Source organism: Rhinolophus sinicus, linkage group LG02, assembly GCF_036562045.2.
Source record: "Rhinolophus sinicus isolate RSC01 linkage group LG02, ASM3656204v1, whole genome shotgun sequence".
NCBI lineage: Eukaryota > Metazoa > Chordata > Mammalia > Chiroptera > Rhinolophidae > Rhinolophus > Rhinolophus sinicus.
Window position 1 is genome coordinate 117,049,193 of NC_133752.1, and position 26,144 is coordinate 117,075,336.

Here is a 26,144-nt window from a genome sequence, read left to right on the forward strand (position 1 = left end):
ACAAATTTGTGGAAGGAATAAATGGGCTGCATAATTAAATCACCCCTAAAACAATGTCTTTAAGTACCTAAATATGTATGTATGATAAATCCATTGATCTTATTTCATCAATCTGTCTCTAGTCTCACATTGAAACAGTTGTATTGGTTTCAATCAGAATTTGAGGTAGCGTAGAGAGATGGGGTAGTGCTGAAGCAATATAGTGGCTTTTCTTTCTTAAATTTGTTAAAGAAGCAAGCGAAAGAATTGCCTAATGAAATGGGGGTGGGGAAGCTCTTGTACACTGTGAGAGTGTTTCATCTTAGTAATCAACTAATGAATGAAATAGAAAGCATTAGTCTATATTTTCTCTTCAACCTATTGTGTATTTTTGTCTTTTGAAAACAATATATGGGATTGTGGAATATAGGAAATAATTCTCTTACAGAACTAAAGAGAATTAGAAAGGGCTGCTAATGGCTTTTGCGTTTAGAAGTATAATGGATCCCTGTGAATTATTTTATGGGTGAAATGTCTGGAATTGCTTATACTGGGTTATAGATTTTTTTTCCTTTCCTTTTTCTTTTTTATCTAAGAGAACTTAAACATGATATATATTTTTTTTTAAATCTTATTTTGTGGTTGAAATGTCAGCCATATTTCAATATTCTCTTAGGCTTCTCCTAAAAGGAATGACTTTTACGCATAACAATAGTCTTGTTTTTTAAGTGTTTGGTTGTATCTGCAAATGTGTAAGGCATTCATTTTCCAGGAGCTCTTTTCTCCCTGGTAACACACCAGGAAATATCAGAGTGTTGTTCTTTGAATTCTTTCTTATGCTCTGACTCCCAGATGAATTGAAATTCAACTTCACAGTCAAATGAGTAGCCATTTAAAGCCCAGGTGTGTATTTCCTAAGACCCTCTCAAAGGATATATAACTGCTTGTGTCTTTCCTAAAGACAGCAAACTAAATTTTAATTGGATCGTGCCTCTCCCAAGAGATCATTATACCTCTACTCCAATGCCATATATTACAGAGCTTCAGTATGAATTGAAACATGGAACCCATGTTTGGGTTCAAGTTGAAATTATATTAGCTGACGCCCTAGTCATTTCGGCAACTCCCCAACCAAAATTGTATTTAATTTGAATCCCTTAAAAAATGAACACACACGCACGGACGCATAAAACTTGCATGTCAAGTTTTCAAATTTCCATAAACTTGCAGATTATGAAAAACAGTTTGCTTTCTCAGGAAACAAGTCTCAGATGGCACTAGTTCCAAATTTTTCTGGTCTGAACCCCACCTTGACCTTGTCAAGTGGATTTGAAAAAATGAAACAGTGGAAAGTTTATATATACTGAAGACCTGCTGACTCAGAACTGGACCTGGGAGATTGTCAGATGGCACAGAATGAATAGAATGAATCTTTTCATCAGAGGGGGAGAGATGGTACGAAAGACCTTCTTATGCATGAGTGCTTCTAGAGCCAGTCTCCCTCTGATCTTAGAAACTGGCAAGACAACATCTAAAGGGAAACCCAAGGACTCAGGAGACTAATTCAGTAACACTAAATAATGCAGCCATGTGCTTCTTTGTTCTTTATAGGTGAAAAATCTATGTAATTTTCCTGAGGTAAATTAGACTTTGAAGACCAAGGTTAAAATACTGTGAAAACATCCCAGAGCATGCTGAAGGGTGGAATTTATACTTAAAACTCTTAAGGGGCAGTGTTATGTTCTTGCCTTCTGCCATAACAAAGTGGATCTTTGTGTATTATATGTAGTTTCCCCCACCACCCAACCCGGAAAATTTAAGTGGTATCTTTATTCAAGATTTGAATGTTTTAGAAATCTGGATTCCTGCCCCCCCACCCCCCACCCTCTTAAATCTGTAGACAGAGACTTAGGTTGGCAACCAGGGTACCAGGGTAGAGAGTATGTCTCTTGGTTTTTCTGAGATGTGCTTTCTTCAATTGTCACATTAGGGGGCTGAAGTAAGTGATCTCTAGGTCAGTTAGAGTTACAACATTTCATGGTTCTAAATTTCAAGTGGCTTTTTCTCTATTTATACATCTCTAGATTTCAGCATTTTTCTGCCATGATGTAAAAGAATATTTGGATTACACACTCAGTACACTCAGTACTGGAATCTTAGACAGGCTTCAGTTTGTCCATTTATTCCTACTTAATTATCTTCCACTGATAATGGACTTCTTGCTTCTCCTTCATTTTCTTTATCTCCCAATGGTATCAATAGCTTCTCAATTACGAGGCTCAAAACCTTGAAGTTTTCCTCAATTGTTCAGTCTCTTTTGTCCCAAACATTAAATTAATCACACTGCTCTGTTGGGTACACCTCTGTGAAAGGTAAGACTGGTTTTACAAAACAGAATTACTGAATTGCAGAATTGAAAGGGACTCCATTTATTGGTTCACAGATTTTGTAAAATTGCTTTGAGGATATGAAGAAATATATGAACCAACTCCCCGGAGGGGATGATATATATATATATATATATATATATATATATATATATATAATTTTGCATATAATTTCCAGAAATTCAAAGATTTCATGAAATTCACCCATGGATCTCCAGTGAAGAATCCCTCAAATAGGCCAAAAGACTCCAAAGGCAGAATTTCACTCATGAACAACCCTGGTGGGTGGCTAACACCATCGGCTTGAGTACTTCTAGTGATCGAAACCTCTCAATCCTTTTTGGAACTTTCTCTCCCCTTGCTTGTAAAGAAACCTTTATTGTTGGATATTTATTTAGGGTTAAAATCTGTTTGCCTCTAGCTTCCAATTGACCTTAGATCTTTGGTATTTAAAGATACCTGCTATATCCCTCAAAATCTCCATTTTTCATGTCCAATATTTATCATCTTTAACTATCTTCTACTTTATAACTTCCAGACTCTTTACTTTTTTGGTCCTCTTCCTCTAGGCACTTTCTCCAGACAGTCTTTAGTGTTTTTATTTAATTTTGATTCCTTAAGATGACTAACAGTCTTTATATGTGATATCAATAACCAATGCAAAGTTCTTTGAAAATGTTTTATTCTTGATATCCATCCTTGACTGAAGTCTTGGCTCTGCTATTTGCTAGCCATTTTGACCCAGTGCTGGTTACTTAACCTCCTTCATTTTCTCATAATTTTAATTTTATAATCTTAGCACATACCAGGTACTCAATAAATTACAGGTGGCCTTTTTATCATTAATTCAGATTAAGATGACTTGGGCTATTTTGGAGGTTACATGATATTTGGGGATGGACAAAAAAAATTCTCCAAAATATTTTTAACCAGTATTAAACTTGACCTCTCATACCCCAAAATTGATATTAACTTTTTAAATTTAAATGCATAGTTTCATTACTTAACATTGCTAAATGTTATATTGGGTGTGGCCCACATGCCAGTCTCCTAAGGTATTACAAAACCCAATCCCATCATTCAGTATGTTGCCTGCTCTTCCCAGTTTCGTGATCTCCGGTCAGGGGTAGGACTGAGGACCAAGATCAACAGCACACATTAACCATTTCTACCCAAGGTGACTTTAATTCATTAAACAAGTCTCTGACCGGAACAGAGTTTGTCATGTACCTTGCTGACAACCAGATACACTGTACATTGGGGATTGCCCTGATCTAACTACCAAAAGGAAAAGAAAAGAAAGAAAATGGCATTCATGTGAAACGAGCTGTTCTGCACGAACTCACTATGACTCAGTTGTTTAACTGAGTTCTTTCCAAGTTTCCTAAGTCATAACAAAACCATATGAAGAAGGCAGGAAATGTACCTTATTTGCACAGAGCCAGATTTTGAGGTGCTCCCCTAAATGTATAATAGATCACTTCTTTGACTCACAGATCATAGCGAAGACAATTTCAAAGACATGTAAAGGCAGGAAGCTTGCATCTTCAAAGTATGGTCCAGTTCTCTCACAAATACGGTGGCTCTCTGTTCTTCCAAGATCATCAATGGAGCACGGCAAGGAAGTTTGTCAGAATCTCTAAGGGAAAGTGCGGGTAGTTAGATAATTGCCTTCTCTCCTCGCTCAGACTCTCCGATCTTCCTGAATCTTGGGGACAGGGAGAAGGAGAAATAATAAACTGGACTATCATGCCTCCCAAGAGATATACTAAACTGTAACTAGCTGAGAAATCCCTCAAAAACCTTTATGAATGAAATCTTTATAAAAAAGGTTTCTGATAAATTTTCCAGACATCTTGTAGTCATAAAAAAGAAAGAAAGAAAAAAAACCACACACACAAAAAAACGGACTCAGTAGTAAATACCCTTCCCATGAGCTCAGTCTATTTTGCTCTTGCCACCAGCTGTTGCATGAGTTAGGGTCATATTTAGAAGGACAGCTCATTTGGCTTGGAAGGTCGTGTGAGGGAGTGCGGAAGAGGCCTGTGCAGAGATGCCAGACAGGCAGGCGAGCCAGCAGACACACGTGGACAGGGCTCAGCGAGCTCCTCTTACTCGTGGAGTGTCGCTGCCTGAAATGGAATCCAAGGATCCCAGCTTAGCAGTGCAGGATGACTGTGACCTCTCCCTGACCCTGGCAGTAAACTCTCCTCGAAAGCGCTTTTGCTCAAGGTCCCTGCCTCTCAGGGGGAGCCTTCACTTTGAATTGACATTCATCCAGAGCTCTGGTAATATAATTGAGTGCCCTTTCCCAGCCCTCCCATCTACAAATTAAAGGACATTCAACAGGCTTTCCTTTTGTTCGTTTTAAGATATGATGAGATGTAGGGTATGAAAAGTTTCCCTTTTTCCGGAGAAGATGCAATATCCAATCAATATCTTAACTTAAGCTGTTATTGAAAATAAATAACAAATGTCCAAAAACATCTGGCTCTCGTTTCCTGGATAAAATGCAGAAATGAATTAAATTCCCCAAATACATAAACTTCTCCCTACAAATTAGCACATGGAATAAGGCAATGATGTTTGCAAATAAGTATTTAGGCTTTAAAATGAATGGGAACATAAGAGCACTTATAAATAGTATCCTAGGACATAACAATAAATTAACTTTCCAAAATCCCTCATTATCAAGAATACATTAAACTATGGAAGAAATTTGCGCTATAAACTATATGACTCCGTTGCAAAGATGATTTTTTACATAATCTATGCTATTTTTTTAAAATGATACCTATCAAATTGTGTGGACCAGGGCATGTTACCTTCCATTCTTATAGCTCAAGTTCCTAATCTGAAAAAATTTTACCTAGTTTTTACCTTTCATACTCATATTAAAAATATCTCATATAAGCACAGTTCCTGACACCAAGGGTTCCCTTCACAAATGGCAGCTCACCCTTCTTCTAATTAAAAGACAGTCAGACCCGGTAGTCCGTGCACTGGTTTCACAGATGTCCTGACTTCAGAGCTGCAGAAACCTACTGGGGGATCCCCCTTAGGTGAAACTGTCTTGAAATGAGCACCTTTGGTACTAAATTCCCCTTGAGTTGATCATATGTTAATTTCCAGTAATTTTAAGAAAGAAATACTGTTTATTGAATTTTAGAGATCATGAAAATCATTGATTCAAAATGGTTTTCCTCCCAATCTATGTGGGGTTTATGAGAACTTGAGCCATTTCTGAGTGTCACAAAACAGTCTGACTGTGAGGGATTTTAGAGAGACCTTTGGCTCAGGAAAGGCTGCCAGAGTCCAGGAGATGGTTGGAAAGATGGGCCCATATGAGACGTTTGTGTTTGCTTTCTCCTGAGGTGAGTGCCTTTGCTGGTGAAGTCTCCAGGGACCATGGGGCAGTGACTCCTTACTGGCCAAGGCAAATTCACTGAAGAGATGTGAACTGAATTTAAAACCCAGATACTTGAGGAAGGCCATCTCATGTTCCTTCAGGTCACACAGCAGCAGCAGCAACAGCAGCAGCAACAAAAGGTGATGATAATGTCGGGAGCTAGAGAAGAGACCCAGTAAACAATGTTCCTTAACTTGGGTTTTCATTTATAGACACGAGGGAAAAAAAGATGAAGGAAATATTTCAAATTTTAACTTCTTCCCCTAACTCCTGTATCTGCCTCTTTGAGATGACAAAGATGAGCAGATTCCATTGGGGGTTAAATGTTTTGAAAAAGTAATCCATTGATCATTTCCTCTCACTTGACAAGTTTAACTAGACCAAATCAATACTTCTTAGAGAAGCAATGGCTTTGTAAAAAACAATTAGGTGACATGAGGCATCCTAGGGTAAAACAAACCTGTAGACAAATTCTTTTCTTTATCCCTTAGCCCACCAGGAATATCTTTGATTAAAAATCATATGCCTATGGATATATTGGACTTATTAAATGATGGACTTCAGGGTACAAGATCATTTATTTTCCCACTGCATTTACTTGCCAACCAAGCTGCTTTAAATGCACACGAAAACAAAGAATCTTAGTTTTAAACCAAGAAAAGGAGATTGAAAATACAGCTAGTCAAACATCAAAAGTTCCATCCATTTTTTAAAGAACTTGCTTAATTGCAGCCTAGTTAGGAAACAATGCCCCGCTGAACACATTTACATTACGTTACATCAGCATGGTGGCCACTCACAGGTTTTATTTCTTGCAGTTCAATGAGTACAGGATTTCAACTAGAGAATTTGAAACAAACAGAAAGGCTTTAAATTTTTTTTAACTCCCTTCAGAGAAAACATTCAGGGACAATCACTTCTTCATTTTGATTGTCACCTGGATTCAAAACTGTGCAACCAAAAACGGTTTCAGACAGACAGATGGCCCTGGCAGTTAAGAGGGGTTGGGAAAAGGAATAAATGAATACTCTGTTTTCTGTATACGTGAATAAAAGAGAGGAGGAAACAAAAGGAGTAAGCCAGCTATTTGAATCAGAGAGCACCTCTAAACATACCTTGACTTTCCTATACAGGGACCTCCTTCTCCCTTAGCCAGTTTAGCACAGATAGAGACACTCAGGCCACTGAACCCAAGAGTGCTTGCCTCTCAGAGATAAACACTGCTTTTTGTGCCTGGTGCACTTACAGGCTGCTGAAACTTGACAAGTCCCTGTGTGATAACCAGTAATGGAATGCTGAACGAGTCAGGGTTGAATTGCCCATCTTGGGCAGTGTTTGGTCAAGTGAACAGGGCACGCAAAGATCTCGCTTCCCCTCCATGCTGGGGAGAACTGAGCCTCTCAGATGCTGGGATGGAGACATTGTGCGGGGAAATCCCTTTGAATGCTTGCTGCTGCACAGTGCTGAGCTTGGTCAGCTTTTGTTTACTTTGTCTTACATGTGAAGATCGCAGCTGTTGCTTTCAGTAAGGGAGTAGAAGAATGTAACAACCCACCTCACATTTTGCCCTCCTCCAAATGTTTGTGGAGCCCAACAGCTGTTTCTGCAAATCCTGCCACTCAAGATTGGAATGGCTCTCCATAATCAAGAATGGAGTGGTGAAGCTGAGATTGTTGGCTGGCTTGAGGTGGCAGGTGGGAATGAACTGTTCTCTTAATGGTCTCACATGGTCTGCTCCTGTGGGGACTGACTCAAAAAAAAGCATTTAAAGGAGGCGATGAAGGAAAGTTGAATACATGCGTCTTGTATTTCATACTTCTAGATGTGAATGGCTGTGAAGCATGAATTCACTGGTTGTTAGAGCTGGAGGGGATTTGAAAGGTCCTCTTGTCTAGGAGTTTTCAAATTATTTTTAGCAGCAGACTTTTTTCTTTTTTTTGGCCAGAAACATCTTAGACCAGGGGTATCGTGTCATAAATGGACATACTTCCTTAGAACAAGCAGGAACATCAGTGTGGAAAGTGGGGTATAAGAAAAGCAGATTCAGTAACAAACGAACTCAGTACTGGGAGCACAGTGGGAGTGGTGGGGACTCTGGCAAACTGGGGGTGCCAAGAGGGCCAACTGCTGGTCCCTTCTAGTATGTTGTTGCCTTTGCCAGACAGGGATTCAGTGATTCATTCGTTTCATCAATACTTACTAAGTGCTCACTACATACCACGTATTTTTTAAAGCATATATAAAGCTGACAAGATCACTGCTCTCACAGTGCTTCTGTTTTAGGCAAGGAGACAGCTAAAAAAAGGGGGGGTGCATGAAAATGTGTATAAGTACTGATGAATGCCAAGAAGAAAAGTGAAGCAGGGTACAGGATAAAAAGTAATTGGGAAAGGAAGTACTAGAGAGGACTGCCTGGGACAGACTTGCAGGGCAGTACATTAGAGCAGAGACTTAAATGATGGAAAGAAAGGAGCCGTGTGCACACCAGAGGGGTGGATGGAGTTGGGCGTGTGAACATTCCAGGGACTAGAAAAGCGAGTGTGAACATCCCGAGGCAGGCTTTGCTCTGCTCTTACCCACCACCCCCACTAACTGAGCACCATTTGGAATTCTATCCTAGTTCAATCATCTGTTGACCCTAGCTGGTAGACCAGAGAGGTGAAAGTGCTTGTCCAAGGCCACACAGGGATGTTCTGGGACTGGAAGCCAGGTCTTCGAACTTCCACCCAGTTCAATGCCTTCTTCCTAAAAAGCGTGTGCACTCAACATTATCGCCCATGCCCCAAGAGAGGAGTAGTCTTAATAGAATCTACATGACCAAGACTTAAATGGCTAGTGAACAGCAACACAAATAGTAGCATTTTCCAATTAGGAATTCAAAGAAAACATTTACATTGTCGTAGAGCTCTGTCCCAATTCACCTAGCCAACTCCTACCCGAGGGTATACTGTGTTGTTTACAACCTTCACATCTTTTCTGAGCTTTTGGCAAATAATGATTACAGTTTAAGTCACTTACTCTTATCGTGTAACAGATCAAATCCCACAGCGACAGAAAAAAAAATCCAAGTTACTAATAAAGAGAACAAAAAATATTAGCTAAGTCTGACCAATTTCAAGAGACACGCTGATTTTTAAAAATATGCTTAAATTATGCAGTTATCTCACATTCCTAGTTCATTTTCCACTCAAAAGTTAGGTCAGCCAAGAGATGAAATAACAGTCTTTGATTATCTCTGGGTTGAAAGACCAGAATACAACAGATTGCTTCTGCTCAGTCAACCAAGTTCTTGTTTTCCAATCACCTTGACATTGACTTCAGGTGAAGAAAGAATATTTACATATCAGAATGGATAAAACTTTATGCCAGTGGTGGACCCTCAGCCTCACCCTTTCCTCCTCCACATGGGCTGTAGCCAGACTACCCTCTGCCTGTTTTGAAGGAACTTGACTTGCAGATTGGCTCCAAGACCAAAATACATAATCATTTTCCAGAACAAGTGCAAAACGTCCCCTGATATTAACAACCTACAACTGCTCTCTATCTCATTTCTTAAGTACAATTTGTCTTTCATGCATACTGTAGTTTTTTTAAACACATAATGGTTGCAGAATAGCAGACAGAATTTTACTCAAAAGAATTTTTTTTTGGTAGTTAGCTTTCCTTTCTAGTCAGTGTATATGGGAGGTAGAATCATGTCCCACTCATTGAAATCTTGTGAAATGCCATTAGGCTCCCAAATCTTCTAGATAACACTAAAGGCAATCAATAGAGATCTTTCCAGGTGAAAGGAGTTTGACTAGCTAGTGCATTGCTCATTTTGTTTAAGCAATTAGAAAGCAGTCAGTTGTTAAATATTTGCTGTATTTCATTCTTGGGTATTTATATATGCTTCAGTGGCATATTTTATTTATCAATAACAATGGCTATGCCCAAGGAGGAAAAACAAACTTTTCATTAAAAGTACAGTGGAAAATTATCTTGAGATAAGCATGAACTATGGGTGGGACCTACCTCAGAAATATGTTTGTTTTTTGTAACTCTGCTTTGGGATGATTTCAATTTAATTAAATCTATGAATTACTTCATTAATCATTTACTCTAATTGAGTGGGTATCTACAGTGAGTGAGGTAGGGTAATGTGGGTACAATTTATATGGCTGCCTATGGTTCCCACAGAGATTTGACTCACCCATATAATAATACAAGTGTCATCAAGTATAAACTTTGTGCTATGACAATTCTAAAGGGCTGAAATAACTGGAGAAGCGTCCATGGAAAAACAATGTTGGATTAGGTCTGAAATACTGAGTAGGATTTAGATCTAAGGAGAGAAGTGGAACCTGGCAGACAGACCAGCATTTGCAAAGACTAAAGGCAGCAGTGAACATGCCGTGTATGAAGGACAGTGGAGAGGATGATGAGGTAGGGATGGAGAGGATGGCGAGAGTGGGACAGAGAGGAAACCTCATCATGCCCATGTGATGGAGAAACTTGAATCCTAGGAAGAGAATCTTGCCTTTTTTTGAGAAGCCCTAGAGGAACCCCATGGGAGGCTGTGAGGTTACACTAATGGTGATAGAAGGAAAACAATCTGAGGGAGGTAAGATCAAAATTTAAAAAAATAATTTGGGAACTTATTACAACATTTCTGCGTAAGTGTCCCCAAAGTAGTGGTGGCAAAAAGAAAGGAGATCTAAAGAAAGAGAACAAAGAGTGGTGCTTGACTCCATCTTACATTTATTCACAGATATGATTTTGATACCTCCAGGTGCTGTAGACATAAATACCCAATACTGCCCCCACACTCATGAGCATAAACCCTAGGAAACCATAACCAGGACTGAGTTTGAGACCTATATGTGAAGTTTTTACCAAAGTGTTATGTCAGATGACTTCATGAAGAAAGTGAGACAGAGTCTAGAAAAATAAATTAGAAACAAGTATCTAGGCTGCCCTTTTATCCTCAGAGAGCCTCGTCAGCATGTAGAAAAACAACCAACTAGTAAGATATGTTTGATGAACCTGCATCTCCATCAATTTCGGTGATGGTGAGGTTGACCTCTGAGCTCCCAGAGCCCCCTCCAACATCCAGCCATCTGTATCAAAACTGGTGGTAAAAAGCTTTGGGTCTTGACTCTGCCACTTGCTTAATAGTATATTTTTGAGAAGTCAGTTATGCTGAGTCTCATTCAGCTTCTCCATTTATAAAACAAGACTAACACTACCTGCCTGTCAAACTCAGAGGATTGTCAGGATCAAAGGAGAAATATATATTAAGGCTATGAGGGCATAAGATGATGGGGGTGAGGAGTAGAGGAGAAAGAACTCTACTTGGTAACTACCTTGTCCTAGTTATCAAGGTGGGATTTTAAAAAAGATAATAAGTAGCATTTTTATGCTAGGAATTTCAGGCCTTGATCTAAAAGTGCCTTAAAGACTTGGCACTGGTCTAGTTAATAAGAGTTAGTTAAATGTTTTGTGGGGAAATGCCTTTTTTAATTCCAAATGAAAGCTTACATTAACCTTCAGTATATAAAACAGAAAAAAAACCACAGAGAATCATTTTTAGTATAAAGTTTTTTTTATAATTTATAATATATACTTATGAAATCAGTCCATGGGAATAATAACGTTTTTCTGATTAACACAAAATTAGAATCTTACATCCACTTCGACCTCTAATTTTGTGTTTTTTTACTTTGGTTGCACAGTGTCAAGACAATTCTGGTTCACATAGATATGTAGTTAAAAGTGGTAGTACTTACGTTTTTCAGCTCACCTTGAATTCTCTGCGAAATCTTTAAATAAACAGAAAATAGGAAAAGGTTAGCTCCAATGTCTGAGCACAAAAACGTTAATTGACAGCATAGGGTAATATGTAGAGGAACAAAACAGGTTGAATTTGGTATACATTGCATGAGTATAAGTTTCTTTTTATTCAAGTGTTTGAAATAGGGAGAATTGTTTTAACAGCATTGTTTGGATCAAACGTTTGTGGAACCTTTGAAAAACTCTCTGGAGCCTTAAGTGTCTACAGAATTGTGTTTGTAGCTGGCCACAATTAGAAATAGTTCTAAGCACTATTTGTGGTTATTTCTTGATCCTTATAACCACTGCATGAGACACACAAAGTTCGAGTCATTTTCCACGGCAAGATTCAAACCTGGGTTGTTTGACCCCACGGTGCTAAGTCCTGGAGGAGAATGGATTCATGCTCTGGCTACACAACTTAATGGCCAGATAGTTTCAAGTTTCCCACCTATCAAATACGGATCACCTGTGAGGCTTAGTTATGACACCATCTGGAAACCCTGGCATTTAGTAGGTGTTTAATAAATGTTTGCTGACTCTGAATTTACTCTATGGTTTACTCCCCCCCAACAAAGCCATCTATCTATGCAGTGATTATTTAATACAGGGTATGGCAAACTACAGTCGCAGGCCAAATCTGTACCACCCTACCCCCTGTCCTTGTAAATAAAGTTTTATTATAACACACCTACTGGTATTCGTTTATGTATCATCCACGTACATGTGATGGAGACTGCATGACATGTAAAGTCTAAAATATTTACTATCTGGCCTTTTACAGAAAAGTCTGTCAACTCTAGATTTAATACGATGATCGTATGTTCGGGCATCTTCCCATAACATGGACCCAGCTAAGACAGCAATTCGAGTGTGTGTGGTTGAAGGAGAAAGCAGGGATGAGGCCTCACTAATGAGTTTGTTTGAAATCAGAACTGGTGAGGTTGTTGTGAGCATAGTAAATGTTGTTCCTGCCACCGTCATGGCATCGTGACCCTGCTCTGTCTACTAACATATATGGGTTTACATTAAGATGTTTTAGCATGGCTTGTATGTCATAAAGCATGGCCATGTTTACTAGGAGGGATTGTTTATTAAGTTGGGATTAAGAAACTACAGCCACTGATGACCCAGAAATGATTTAATACTTTAATAACTCCAAAATTCAGGAATTTTATTATTTTTTTAAAGAAAAACTTTGGGTTGTTCTCCATCATGAATGAAAACCAAAGAAAAGAAATAATATTAAACTGGGTTAGATAAAGTAATTATTTCCTTTTTGTTTAAATTGTAGTTTTTCTTTTCTGTAGGATTTATTTTCTGTAATTTAAGGAATAAATAATTTGATGAAGGTAGGGAAGTGGTAGAGTTACAACATTTCATGCTACCAAGTGGACAGGGCTCTGACAGTCAACAAATTCTATGATTATATTTGTTAATCATATCACATTGACAGTTTCATGCCTCGTCCTCCATTTTGATAACATATTTGAAACTTATCAGAAAGTGGACATTAGCAGAATAGATTCTAAGTGTCAAAAAGCTCAGCTGTCGCTCCTCTACTTCCAACCTCAGTAATCCATTTTTGTGGGTGAATTTTCCCCTACTTATAGAAATGTGTTTGAGTTGAGCATATACGGGTATAATATGAAGTTGTGAGTATATAAGGCAATGACTGAAAATTTGAGTAGAAATTGCTGTCACTCATTTATATACTGAGCGCCAATGATGTACCAGGCACAATATACTAGCCACTGGTTAAACATGACATCCAAAACAGACATGGTAATAGCCCTGATGGAGCCAGGGGAGACATAAAAATGCATGAAGGGCCCCCAAGCCACGTGAGGAGAGAGGAAGAAGTTAAGATTTTATATAATTTTTAAAAAATGGGACGTATAACTTCATTTAATAAAAGAGAGACTAGTACAAGGAAACTAGTCTGGATGAACTCTTGATGTGTCTTTTCAGGGGCATCATTTCTCATTTACCTTTGAAACCTCTAACTAAGGGAAAGGTAGTGATTGTGTAACATGACACACTCTTTTGTGGATAATTATATAACACTACCAAGGTAAAACCATTTAGAGAGAGGAGGAAATTTTATTCTTTTCAGCCTGAAATTTTTAGTAGATAAAGATAAAACCTTTCAAACTGTCTCCAATACATTGTCACCTCTGCAGAGAATCAAATTACGTTCCTTGCTCCCTTTTACAAAAGACTCATGTCTTAATTTATCACCCTAAATAAAAACATTTCCGTAAACCCTGCAAATTGCATTCCTGAGAAACCACAACAATCAAAAGAAAGTAATTAATGCAGGGCTAATCATATATATGTTATATATTTAACTTTCTTAACAGCCATTTTAAGAAATGGCAATTTATGGTACTACACTAATGAACTTAACAGAGAATCACAACTTGTGAAATATTAGTGTTTTGCAGGTGTTAGTTTACGACACTATCATACGAATATGGTCTCAGCAGATATTCAAGACCAGATTGAAATTTAGGGGATTCTTAATACAATTGATAAAAAATAATGATGAGGAAAATTATTAGAATGAAAGCCAGTTAGTCCTAAGCAGCTGGATGGAAAAGAGAGGTCAGGACTTAATGACCCTTTAGCGCCAAGAAGAGGACTTGCACGTTCTGTGCTGTAGGTTACTCTGCTTTGAAGGGCTTGGTTGCGAAACACTAGATGATAGCATGTATTCCCTTAACATCATGAAGCATCAAATAGGATCGATACAGAAATGTGAAAGGTAGAGTTTCAAGTTCTATAGTTTCCACCTGCAATTTCCCTGGTAAGTGGAAAAGCCTAGGTTGATTACTTAGAAGATTAAATTGCTATTACTGTTGAACTGTTATGCAGAACAGATTATATGTCCTTTGTAAGTGTGGTCTTTTGGGGGAACCTGTGTGATGTCCTGGAAAGAGCAATCTTGTGCACCACAGATTCAATATGACCTTAGACAAGTCACTTAACCCCTTGAGTCACCAGCTGCCTCATCAGTAAAATGAAAATAAAAAACTATTATCATCTCTTTTTCCTACTTCACTTGATTTTTTGAGGTCCAAAGAAAACACTTTCTTGTTTGGGAAGCCCTACACTTTTGCTTTAATCACTATATTTTGTTTTACAATAGGCTTCACAAGATTATGATGTGGTCTCTGTAGTGTGGTCAGTGGCACATTGAGTTACCCACATTTTGGGCTCCAAGGGACATCTCTACCTTAGGATATGCTGCAATGATGGGAAAGGGTTATAGGTGTACTATATCTTTTTAGTTCTACTTGGTCTCATACAAAGCAACTCTAGCACTCTTTTGCTTAAGATTTTAAGGTGTGATTAGAAATCTTACAAGTAGAATAAAGCAATTAGGTATCAATCAATTGAAATTTTCTTGTATGCAACTCTATACTCTGAAAACACTTCGGTGGTTACAAAAAAATTATAAATACAACTGCTCTTTTGGATGTCTCATAGACACTCAGTGTGTCTGCAACTGAATTTGTTTCTCCTCCTTCTCATAATGAATTTCATGCTCTCTTTCATGGCCCAAACCAGAAACCTTGGAGTTATTTTAGATTTTTCTTCTTGTTTAACTCCCATGTCTACTTTCAACAACAATCTTGTAGGTTGAATTTCCTTAATTTATTATGCAGCCATACATTCCATTCTATGTGCTTTGCCTCTGCCTTGATTCTTGTCTTCATTGTTTCTCACAGCAGAATTACCACAATAACTTCCTAACTGCTCTCCTTTGTTCAGAACTATCTCTTATAAATCCTCCTCTTTAGTGATGGCAGACTTAACTTCCTAAAGATCTGACCAAAGTATTCCCTTGTTAGAATTTGTTAATGCTCCTTAGAGCTTTGAAGTTACAGTATCTTAGCACATAAGGGTTTTATTCTCCAGCCCCATAGCCACCAAATCTCATTATCCCACACTGCTCAGCGTGCCCTTTATTCTGTCCATTTCATGCTGTTCCATGCCTCCACATTTTTACACATGATGCTAAGACTGCCTAGAAAATTATTTCCCCATTAAATGCCTGGTTAACTCCTATTCGTTCTTCAAACCTCACCTGTACTGCCACCTCTTTCTAGAAGCCTTCCCAATGCCACTTTATTTAAATGTCATTTCTCTTGACTCTGAGAGTGCCCTGTGTATACTGCTCCTGAATTTATTAATCCAGATTAATTCTAATCTTAATGTTTTTCTGTGTATCCCTAGACTCTAACGGTGACTGTCACATAACCTGATACACTTCTTTTGAATGAATCGATTAGCCCCATCTAATATGGTGGCCACGCCAGAAGTGAAGATAAAAGTCATATACTGACTGAGTTGAATGAAACAAAGGAAGCCAAACTGTTAAAGTCAAACTGTTAGAGTGAAGAGTTAAGGAGTCAAAAGGAACAAATTGAAAAACAGTGAGAAGCACGGAGACCAACAGAAGTTTGGGATAAATCTTACATCATGTTCTAGCCAAGGGTTGACAAGTCCATCAGGTTATGGGAGCAGCCTTAAAGTTATAAGATTGCAGCAGACATGATTGTGCTTTGCAGAGTTTAAGTACAAAGGCAAGAGTGTGTTTGAAAAACAGACAGAAGGCCAATTTCACTGGAGCAATGAGGGACGGTGTTGCGGGCTGAATTGTGTTCCTCCAAATCTCACATTGGGGTTGAAGTCCTAATGCACAGTACATCAGAACATGACTGTTTTTGGAGATAGGGCCTTTTAAGAGATGATTGAGTTAAAACGAGGCCATTAGAGTGGGTCCTAATGTTATCTTACTGGTGTCCTCATAAGGAGAGGAAATTTGGACACACAATACAGCTATAAGAAGAGGAAATTTGGACACACAACACCGCACCAGAAGAAAGAGCTTATGAGGACACAGTGAGAAGTCTACACTTTGCAAGCCAAGGAGAGAAACCTCAGAGGAAACCAAACCTACTGACACTTTGATCTTGGACTTCCAGCCTTCAGAACTGTGAGAAATAAATTTCTGTTGTTTAAGTCATCTATTCTGTGGTATTTTGTTATGGTAGCCCTAGCAAACTAATGCAGAGGAAAAGAATAGTAAATAAGGTCAGAGAAATGACAGAAGTTTGGGCAGGGAGGATGGGGGAGAATCATGTTTTGGGGTCTTTGTAAGGTTATTATAAGGACTTCAGGTTTTATTCCAGTGAAATGGAAAGCCATTGGAAGATTTTGAGTAGGTGAATATTATGACCTGACTATTACCTTCATGGAGATTGGGAACCAATAATGCAGGAGTCATACTGAGAAGGCGGTCAGAGTTATCAACTGTGTAGGAGAGAAGGGGTAGAAAACAGTCAACAGGGAAAGGATATGGGAGATGCTGCCTTTCTTCCATTTTACAACTGAAAACAACAACAACAATAATTACAACAAACAAAAAACTGAGGATACTAAGTGAGAAAACTGAAAATCCAAAAGTGACTTGCCTAGTATGACACAGTAACTGTGTGGCCATCCCAGAAATAGGAATCAGGCACCCAGTGCTCTTTAATACTTTGTGCTTGGAGAGAGATACATTTGGCTTCTCATGGAAAGAACACAAGTTTGATAACCTAATGTTTGGAGGGGGCTGGATTTATCTTTGTGAGCAGATATCAACACTTGAGTTGGTGGCCATGGAGTAAGCTGTGACACTCAGCTGTCCATCCATGTCTCTATGACTCAAGGACACATAGCTTGAAAGACTGGCAGGAACAAGTGGAAATTATTTATGGGCTCTAGTCACAGACTGTTTCCACAGATGTCCTTTATGAAAGATCATTTCATTGATAGAACAGTTTTCAGAGATGATGCTAGCAAAGGCTGATCTCTGAACTGTTCTCCCACATGCTAGAGGGATAGGATTTTCTGATTCAAAGTTAATAATCAGTGTGTGTATGTATACATACCGGAGGTGCCAAAAAAATGTATACAAGTGGACACTTTGGTCAACATTGCTCAAGCAGTAGTTTGACGTAATCAGAAATGTCTGGATGCTGATGGTAACCACTTTGAACACCTCTTGTAATTGCAGAAGTCAAACGTGACTTGTATTCATCTTTTGTTATTGGTATATATTATTACAATTTTAATAGTTTTTTCCTTTCTTAAAATGTGTGTACATTTTTGGCACCCTCTGTATAATATATATATATATATATATATATATATATATATATATATATATATTATATACATATAAATACAATGCATATAAATACATGCATATAAAGTTTGATATGTGTATTATATTGTATATATATGTATATATGCAATAGAGAAATATCAAACTTGAAGATAATAAAATATGTTTAACAGCATAAATATGCTCGATTAAATCTGCAGGATATTGCATAGAGATCTGAGTTCAAATGTGACAACTCTGACTAACTACATGAACTTGGGGTAGTTAGTGAACCTCAGCAAGGTTCAATTTCCTATTTGAAAAATGGGATAAGGTGAAGGGATTAAGAAGTACAAACTGGCAGTTACAAAATAGTCACAGGGATGTGAAGTACAGCATAGGAAATATAGTCAATAATATTGTAATAACTGTGTAAGCTCTCAAGGGGGTGCTACATTTATCAGGGGTATCACTTCATAAATTATATAAATGTGTACTCACTGTGCTGTACACCTGAAACTAATTTAATATTGAATGCCAACTGTAATTAAAATGAATAAATAAATAAATAGAAGGAAAAGTGGGATAATTATACCTAACTCATAAGGTTGGGACCAGATTAGAAAAGATACTGGGCATAAAGCATTTAAGACAATGCCTGGGTCATTGTAAGTGTTTAATTAGGGTAATTTTTATTTTTTTATTCCTTCTTTTTTATGTTTTTCCTTCTTGCTTCAGGTTTAATTTCCTCTTCTCTTTCTAGTTTCCTAAAGTGGAAGTTGAGAACACTGATATATAAAATCTTTCTTCTTTTCTAATGTAACCATTTAATATATATTTCTAAGTACTGTTTCAGTTGCAGTCTACAAATTTTGATATATTGTGTTTTTATTTTCATTCAGATCAACATTTTCTAATATCTTTTGTGATTTCCTCTTTTAATTCATAGGTCAATTTCCAAATATTTGAAGATTTTTGCATATATATTTCTGTTATTGAGTTTTAATTCTCTTATAGTCAGAGAACATGCTTTGTATAATATTAATCTCTTTAAATTTATTGAGAGTTGTTTTATGGCTCATAATAATGTCTATTTTATTTAGTGCTTATGTGCCCTTGAAAAGAACATACACTCTGCTGTTGTTGGATGAAGTGTTCTGTAACTGCTAAGTAGGTCAAGTTAGCTGATGGTGTTGTTTCTGTCTTGTATATACTCATTGATTTGCTGTCTATTTTTGCTATCAATTACTGAGAATGGGGTGTCAAAATTTCCAATATAATTGTTGGAACCATAAAATGTCAGATATTAATATAACCACTCCAGCTTTCCTTTGATTAGAATGTCCATGGTATATTTTTTTACTATCCTTTTATTTTTAATTATTAAAATCTATTTGCTAAGTGATATCTTTCAGGTATCACATAGTTTGCTATTGCCTTTTTATCTAATCTAACAATATCTGTCATTTAATTCAACTGTCTATACCTTTCCATTTAATGTAGTTATTGACATTGTTGGTTTTTAAATCTGTTATTTGTTTTCTATTTATCTTCTCTTTGTTTACTCCTGCAGTTTTGTTTGTTTGTTTTAGACAAGTATTTTTATTATTCTGTTTTATTTTCACTATTAGCTTATTAGCTGTAACTCTTTTTATATTTTAGTGGTTGTTATGGGGTTTTCGGTACACATTTTTTACTTATCACAGTTTACCTTCAAGTAATATTGTACCACTTCATGAATGATGTGAAAACCTTACAACATTACGTATCATTTCTCCTTGCATCCTTCTTCTTTGTTGCTATATTGCTATACCTTTCATTTCTATTTATGACATAAAGTCCAAAATTTACTGCTTTTTTTTTTTTTAACTTTGAAGAGTTTCCCATATTTTAAAAAGGTCGTAAAATGACAGAAAATAATTCTGTTCTATATTTACCCATATAGTATTCATTTCTGGTGCTCTTCATTTCTTTATGTAGACGGGAATTTCTACCTGTTATTATTTTTCATTTGCCTAACGAATTTTCTTTAATATTTGTTGAAGTAAACATTTGCTGATTATGAATACTTTCCCCTTTTGTTTGTTTGAAAATCTTTATTTGGCTTAATTTTGAAAGGATATTTTTATTGTATAAAGAACTCTTAGTAGACAGATTTTTGTCTTTTAGTACTTTAACGATATCTTGCTAGTATCTTTTAGCTTAAATAGTTTCTGATGAGAAATGTGCCTTCATCTTCACCTTTGTTCCTCTCTAAATAATCTATTCCCTTCCCCTCACCCCCATGTTCCCCTCCGTTGCTTTTAAGATTTTGTCTTTATCACTGTGATATTTTTTTCAATCTCACTATGATTTTTATTGGCTTTTTTTTTTAAAGTATTTTTCCTGCTTGAGACTCATTGAACTTCTTGGATCTCTAAATTTATAATTTAAAGTTTATCAACGTTTGCAATTTTTTAGCCATTATTGTTTCAAATATTCTGTTCCCACTTCTCCTCCTGGAACTCCAATTTCATGTGTGTAACATCAGTGATACTGTCCTGTATCTCACTGGTTTTCTGTTTGGTTATTAAATCTTTTTTCTTCCCTGTATTTATTTTGGATAATTTATTTTGCTCTATGTTCAAATTCACTAATATTTTCTTTTACAGCATCTAATCTGCTGCAAATCTTGTTAGTGTATTGATGGGTTTTGTTATATTTTTTTAAGTAATATTAGATTTTTTTCTTTTTTCTGGCACAAGGTTACTTGTGAGTTACTTAAAAGCAGTTGGATCCTATCTTGTTAAGCTTTGTTAAGATAGGTCAAGATAAGTCTAGGGCTAATTTATCCCCATTTCTAGGATATAGCACCTCTGAAGATTCTATTAATATCTCATAATTCAATGAACATTAAGGTTGGTGCAAACGTTATTGCTGTTTAAAAGGTTAAAAACAATTGTAAAAACCGCAATTACTTTTGCACCAACCTAATATTTCCATTCTTGCTTTTAGGGTAACAAACTAATTACAGCCCTATGTGAACTCCAAGGGTTTTTCCACTTACCTCTTTCTGGTGTTTCTTTCCCCAGCCTCAGTTGGTTGTCTCTCCTGAATGTGCATATCAGAACTCAGCCAATGACTTTAGGGGACCGATTTGTATTTCTCTAGAGCTCTACCTCTCTTGGTGTACAACTTTTTTTTTTTCCCCCTGTTACTCACCCCTCAAAGTCTATCCTTCTTACCTCTCTTAACTTCTGTCTCTGTCTCTGCAACTCATCAAATAGGTGGGTTATAGCTGGGTCCCCTTCTTCCTGTGCCACAGCTTGGAAACTTTCTACAAGCAGTCAGCTGGTGAAATCACAGGGCTTTTAGGATGAACAGCGTTTCCTGATTTAGCCAGGACTTTTCCAGTTTCAGCACTGAAAGACTGATTTCCTGAGAACCTCCCCAAGTTCCACGCAAGCTGGGACGGTTGGTCACTCCTGGCCACAGTGTTGCTTTCCATATGCGGTGGATCACAGTCCTGTACTATCTTTGGACCAACATCTGAAAATTGTTCCTGTGTTTGTGTGTATGTGCATGTGTGTGTGTATTTTTTCAGTTTTCTGATTGTTTCAAGTTGGCCCTGTTACTTCATTTTGGCCAGAAGCAGAAACCCTGATTTATTTTTAAGGTTATTTATTCTTGTATGTGAAAAATCAACCGGAGAGAATAAAAGTAAAAGTCGGCAGACCAGTTGAAACCTATTATTGTGGTCTTATATGATGGTGGCCTAGACACAAACGGTGATATAAATGATGGCAAAATGTGGAAGGAGTGGAAATATATTTGAGAAATGTGTTGAATAGATCAAGGTCCTAAAGTAACTTATAAAAGACTTTTTATAGACTGATTTAGATAATCCAAAGCATTCCGAATCCAGTTACAGTGTTTGATACAGCCTATAATTTTGTCTCTTGCCCACAAGGATTCATTGATGAAATCCCCAGATCCAGGACCCACATTCCCGGACAGAGAATCTGATATGTGTTGGGAAAGTTGGAAAAATGGAGTCAGCAATTCACAAAAGATGTGGAGGAAGAGACTGCATTTCAGGGCGTAGTGGCTAGGATATTTGGGTCTCTCCCTGTAATGGAAATTCCCACTAAACCTGTGATGACTGAAAGGGAAGAGGAAGTTACATATGTCTATGACCAGTGGACCATCTCCTTTTGACATCTGATATGTCCACAGCTACTCAGGCACTAAGTCCCTGCTCACCCCATGCAGAAAGCGGGGGATCATCAAGCTTTACCCAGGATCCGGGTAAAATTTCTTACTAGCACCCTCCATATTTTCCTGAACACCATTCCTCAAGATTTAGATGCCGTAGTTAACTGAATGCAGACACATTCTTGAGAATAGAAGCTAACCGTAGCACAAGAAACACCTAGATGAGAATATCCTTTGGGATACCACAGGGTAGAGAAATTTCTGTTGTTGCTAAACATAGACCTCTTACTTCACTTGCAAGAACAAGACCTTGGATTTGGCCCTATTTTAAGGGAGTGTGTGTGTGTGTGTGTGTGTGTGTGTGTGTGTGAGTGTATGTGTACATGTTTGTGTGTGCATGTGTATTAGACTGATGAAAAAGAAAAAAGTTAAGTGCCCAAAACTGTCCAGCTATACTCACCAACGTATAACTAAAACCTTTGTGGAAATGCCTCACAGAAAGTTCAAACAATTTTAAATGGCTGATGTCAGATATTTTCTGAGTGAGGAGAGGAAGGAAATTGTGGGGATTTGTCTTTTGGTACAGGGGAAAGAGTCAAGAGAAGGGGGAAAAAGAGAAAAGAGGTGGATAGCTATATGAGTTTATCAGGGTTTTCATCCTCAGCTAAAACTGACCAAGGATAGAGAGAAAAGGGGAGCACAGCATTTTTGTCATGCTTGGTTGTGAATGCATGTTTTTATTATGTTTTATAAAAACACATCTATCTTACAAGGCAAATTCTTCTTAGGTGATTTGTATGTTTGTGTTAACAAATAGGTTTTCCATGGCAGAAATCTGGAAAAGTGGCATACAGAAGATCTTTCCAAAGAGAATTCTACAGAACAAAGGACTAAGGTAAACAACCCCTTAGAATATAACAACTTTCAGGGAAGGGAATATGTCTTAGGTAGTCAGCTAATCCCCAACACCCATCCCTCAGACCTGCACATGGTAGGTGTTCAGAAAATATTTATTAAGTGAAAGCCAGAAGTTTGGGGAATAAAAATATTCCATGGACAAATGAATTTGAAAATGCTCTATACAATATCCCCTTATATAGATTCACAACACATGTTCACCTATTAAAGACTCTTAGAAAACCTACCGTAAGAAAACCTATTTATTTTTTGAATAAACTAGGTGTTTCCAGTATCTTTGACCCTGGAATACTTATTACCATCCTGCAGGACTGCTATCTTAACCCAACACATCTTTGATACAGCAAAGCTGATCATAAGGACGAGACTTTGAAAAGATGACTGTGACATTACATTGCACTCTAATTAAATTGAATCTGTACCACAAAAACATTTTATGTATTCAAGTTAAACTGATTTATTGTATGAGCTGGGTTTGGTAGGTTCCAAGCAAAATTTTTATTTTGCTTCTGTCCCTTCAAACCTGGTGTTTTGACTATTCACCCCCCGGACAACTGCCAGGTTCCACTAACCAATAAAACTCTGGGCAGTTCTTCATTGGCTTTTCTGATTACTAACAGGTAATAAATGAAATAAAACAAATTTTTTTTCAAGGTAGTGTGAAGTGTAACGCAGTTGAAAGTCTATTCCATATGAACTTTAACCCTGTCTCCTGTCACATCTCTGTTATCACTTGGGTTGGAAATCCAGGAATAGGGGGAGGGGGCAGGTTGGATTCCTCATGTTTTTCTCTCTGTAGCTTCTCCCCATTTCCTAACAGTGATTTCTGGCCTCTCCAGAGACAGGGGAAGGTAGGCAAGCAAGGGGAAGGTTGAAAGGTATAATAAAGTGGACTGGTGCTATTATAATCTGTCATTGCAATCCTCTGTGTGGATCCCAACTGACTTTTCCCTCATGGGCATTTTGGTGAGGTCTTTTTTTTATTCTTATTGCTTATTATTTTTATTTTATTCTGACAATCCCTTCCTTTAGCTATCTTTCACGGCACCTCCCAGTAACTATTTCACTGACTCCTTGTATGCTGTCTCAGGCTAGCCACTTATAACTTCTTCATTCTCTCTTCATCCCTACTAATGTGGTCATCTCACCTTTCCAGGCAATCTCTCCCCAAAAGACTCAATCTGCCTTTTTTGCACAGGGTCCTATTTGTCCCACCAAATTCGGGAAGGGCTGCTTATTCCCAAGAGAGCTCATTCTTAGACATCAGAAAAAGGTAGTCCAGGCCACCGTCCCTGTGTTTTCAAGTATGAGTCAGACATCAGTCCCTTTGTCCAGAAGGCATATAGCAAACTCTCCAAGTGGTTCCACTGATGTGTTTCTCTTTTGGTTTGTGTTAAGGAAGAAACACATCCCTCTCGGGGGGAGAATGAGGATGAGGACACTTACTAAATTGGTAACACCATTCAAAAAAATCCTGAGTGTCGGCTTCTTTAATCACTCTTCATTGATTAGAGGTTGCCAATGTGATAACATGGTAAAACCATTTCCATAATCTCTTAGTGGATCCTTTTATAGGTAAGCTTTAGAAGTGGGGCTCCTTGGCACCAGCTCTGTTGGGCCGCTTCTGAAACACCTAGACAGGAGGAAATGCCTCATTTAACTTCCCGTTGCACATAACTTAATATACTCAATCCACACTAACATGTTTTATGAGAAATAGAGCAGCAGGAACCAAAGCTGAAATAAGAACTAGCCAGGGATATAACCAGTGAGACTTATCATGTCTAGTTTTATGCACCAATTATTAACTTTACATGGTGAGTTTTACAGCCATTAGAATGTAGACAGAGATTGAATTTGACTTATAAAAGACTCATTTTGCTCTACTGCCCAGTTCATGGCCATCAGACAACAAATTAATCTCCCTTATAAATACGTAGCTATGCTTTGGCTTGCACTGTCCTTTGGCTTTTGCTATGTTTGACCTTTACAACAATACCCTTGTTTGCCCAGCAATCTGTTGTCATTGGATCCTAATGAGCCCAAAGACCTTAAGGCCACCAGCAATGATGCTCGAGTTAAGAGTCCCAGTTTAAAAAAAGAAAAAGCAGTCCAAATTGTATATCAATTCTCTGACCCACGTTCAGGGATTAGCTATGCATTTTAGCAAGTTAAAAGTTACCCACCTTTCTGGAATTCTCAAACTTTTCTACAATCCCCTACTACTCCCTCTCAATTGTGATTGCATGTTAGAATCACTTGGGGAGTATTTAAAAATTCCAGCGCTCAGACTGCAGCCCACTCTAATTAAATCAGAATCTTTGCGTTGGAACCCAGGTATCAATGTTTTTAAAACTCCCAGGTATTTCAATGTGCAGTGACACGGTTGCGTGTCACTGATAACACATTTTGCCTCACACTTACATGTAGCTTCTACCGACTCAAAGCAGAGCACATAATTAAAACCCTGATTAATTCCATCCCATCTCCAGGTCAAAGAGACATGGAAAGTGCATTGCCTAGGCTATACTATGTTTAGCTTTGCCTGGTCAGTACCCCTTTAAAAGCTGATTAGGCTTCATCATCTATAAATTAAGACAAAATTCTAATTGTTTACTTTCTCTTCAAAACTCAGCTGTTCAGGCAACAGCAGCCTATGTCTCTCCCCATGACAGTTATCTGGTGCTGGGTAGCAACAGACCATTTTACAGGGGGCCTGTGCTCCCCCCGTGTGTCCACAGCCTCGCCTACCGGAATCCCCCACCTGGCAGAGTTCTGGACACCTGCTAGTGTCCAAGTTTGGAGAAGTCTTACAAACTTTACCCCTTCCCTTCCGTTTGCAAATGCAGGCAACTCCAACTTCCTCCAAAGAGCCTTCTTTGATCTGAATGGCTCAAACAATCCTTTAACCCCTCGATTGTTTAAAAGGTTATTTGGTTTCTTTCTTCTTTTCTCTGCCAACTCATTCTCCCCCCAGAGTTTGTTCTGTTCTTTCACTTTGAGAAACAAAACAAAGTGTGACTACACATCTATTCTCCAAAGACCACAGCTCCTCAAGGCTGAGAGCCAGATGCTTGATTTGTTTTCCATCTAGAGCTGTACATACGGAGAAAGTTCTCAACACAAGGCCATTCTGCTTTTGACCTTCCTAGGGCTGAATGCACAGCTAGTCAACAGTGGAGCTGAAAATAGAACCCAGGACTTTCAAATCATTGTTCTGCTCACTGGGCTGTGCTTCCTCCCATAAGGACTCGGTTAAACTATGTCCTGTTTTGCAAAATCAGAA

At 37.9% G+C, this 26,144-nt stretch overlaps 1 long non-coding RNA gene across 1 annotated transcript in view; it reads left to right on the forward strand.

The window, feature by feature from the left end:
- The first annotated feature begins 2,855 nt into the window (after window positions 1–2,855).
- Window positions 2,856–26,144, forward strand: part of LOC141570067 (uncharacterized) — a 61,253-nt gene continuing 37,964 nt past the window's right edge. Inside the window, exons 1-3 of the long non-coding RNA XR_012493876.1 lie at window positions 2,856–5,915; window positions 15,829–16,591; window positions 22,758–22,835. This is a non-coding gene — a long non-coding RNA (uncharacterized LOC141570067). The remainder of the gene's footprint in view (window positions 5,916–15,828; window positions 16,592–22,757; window positions 22,836–26,144) is intronic.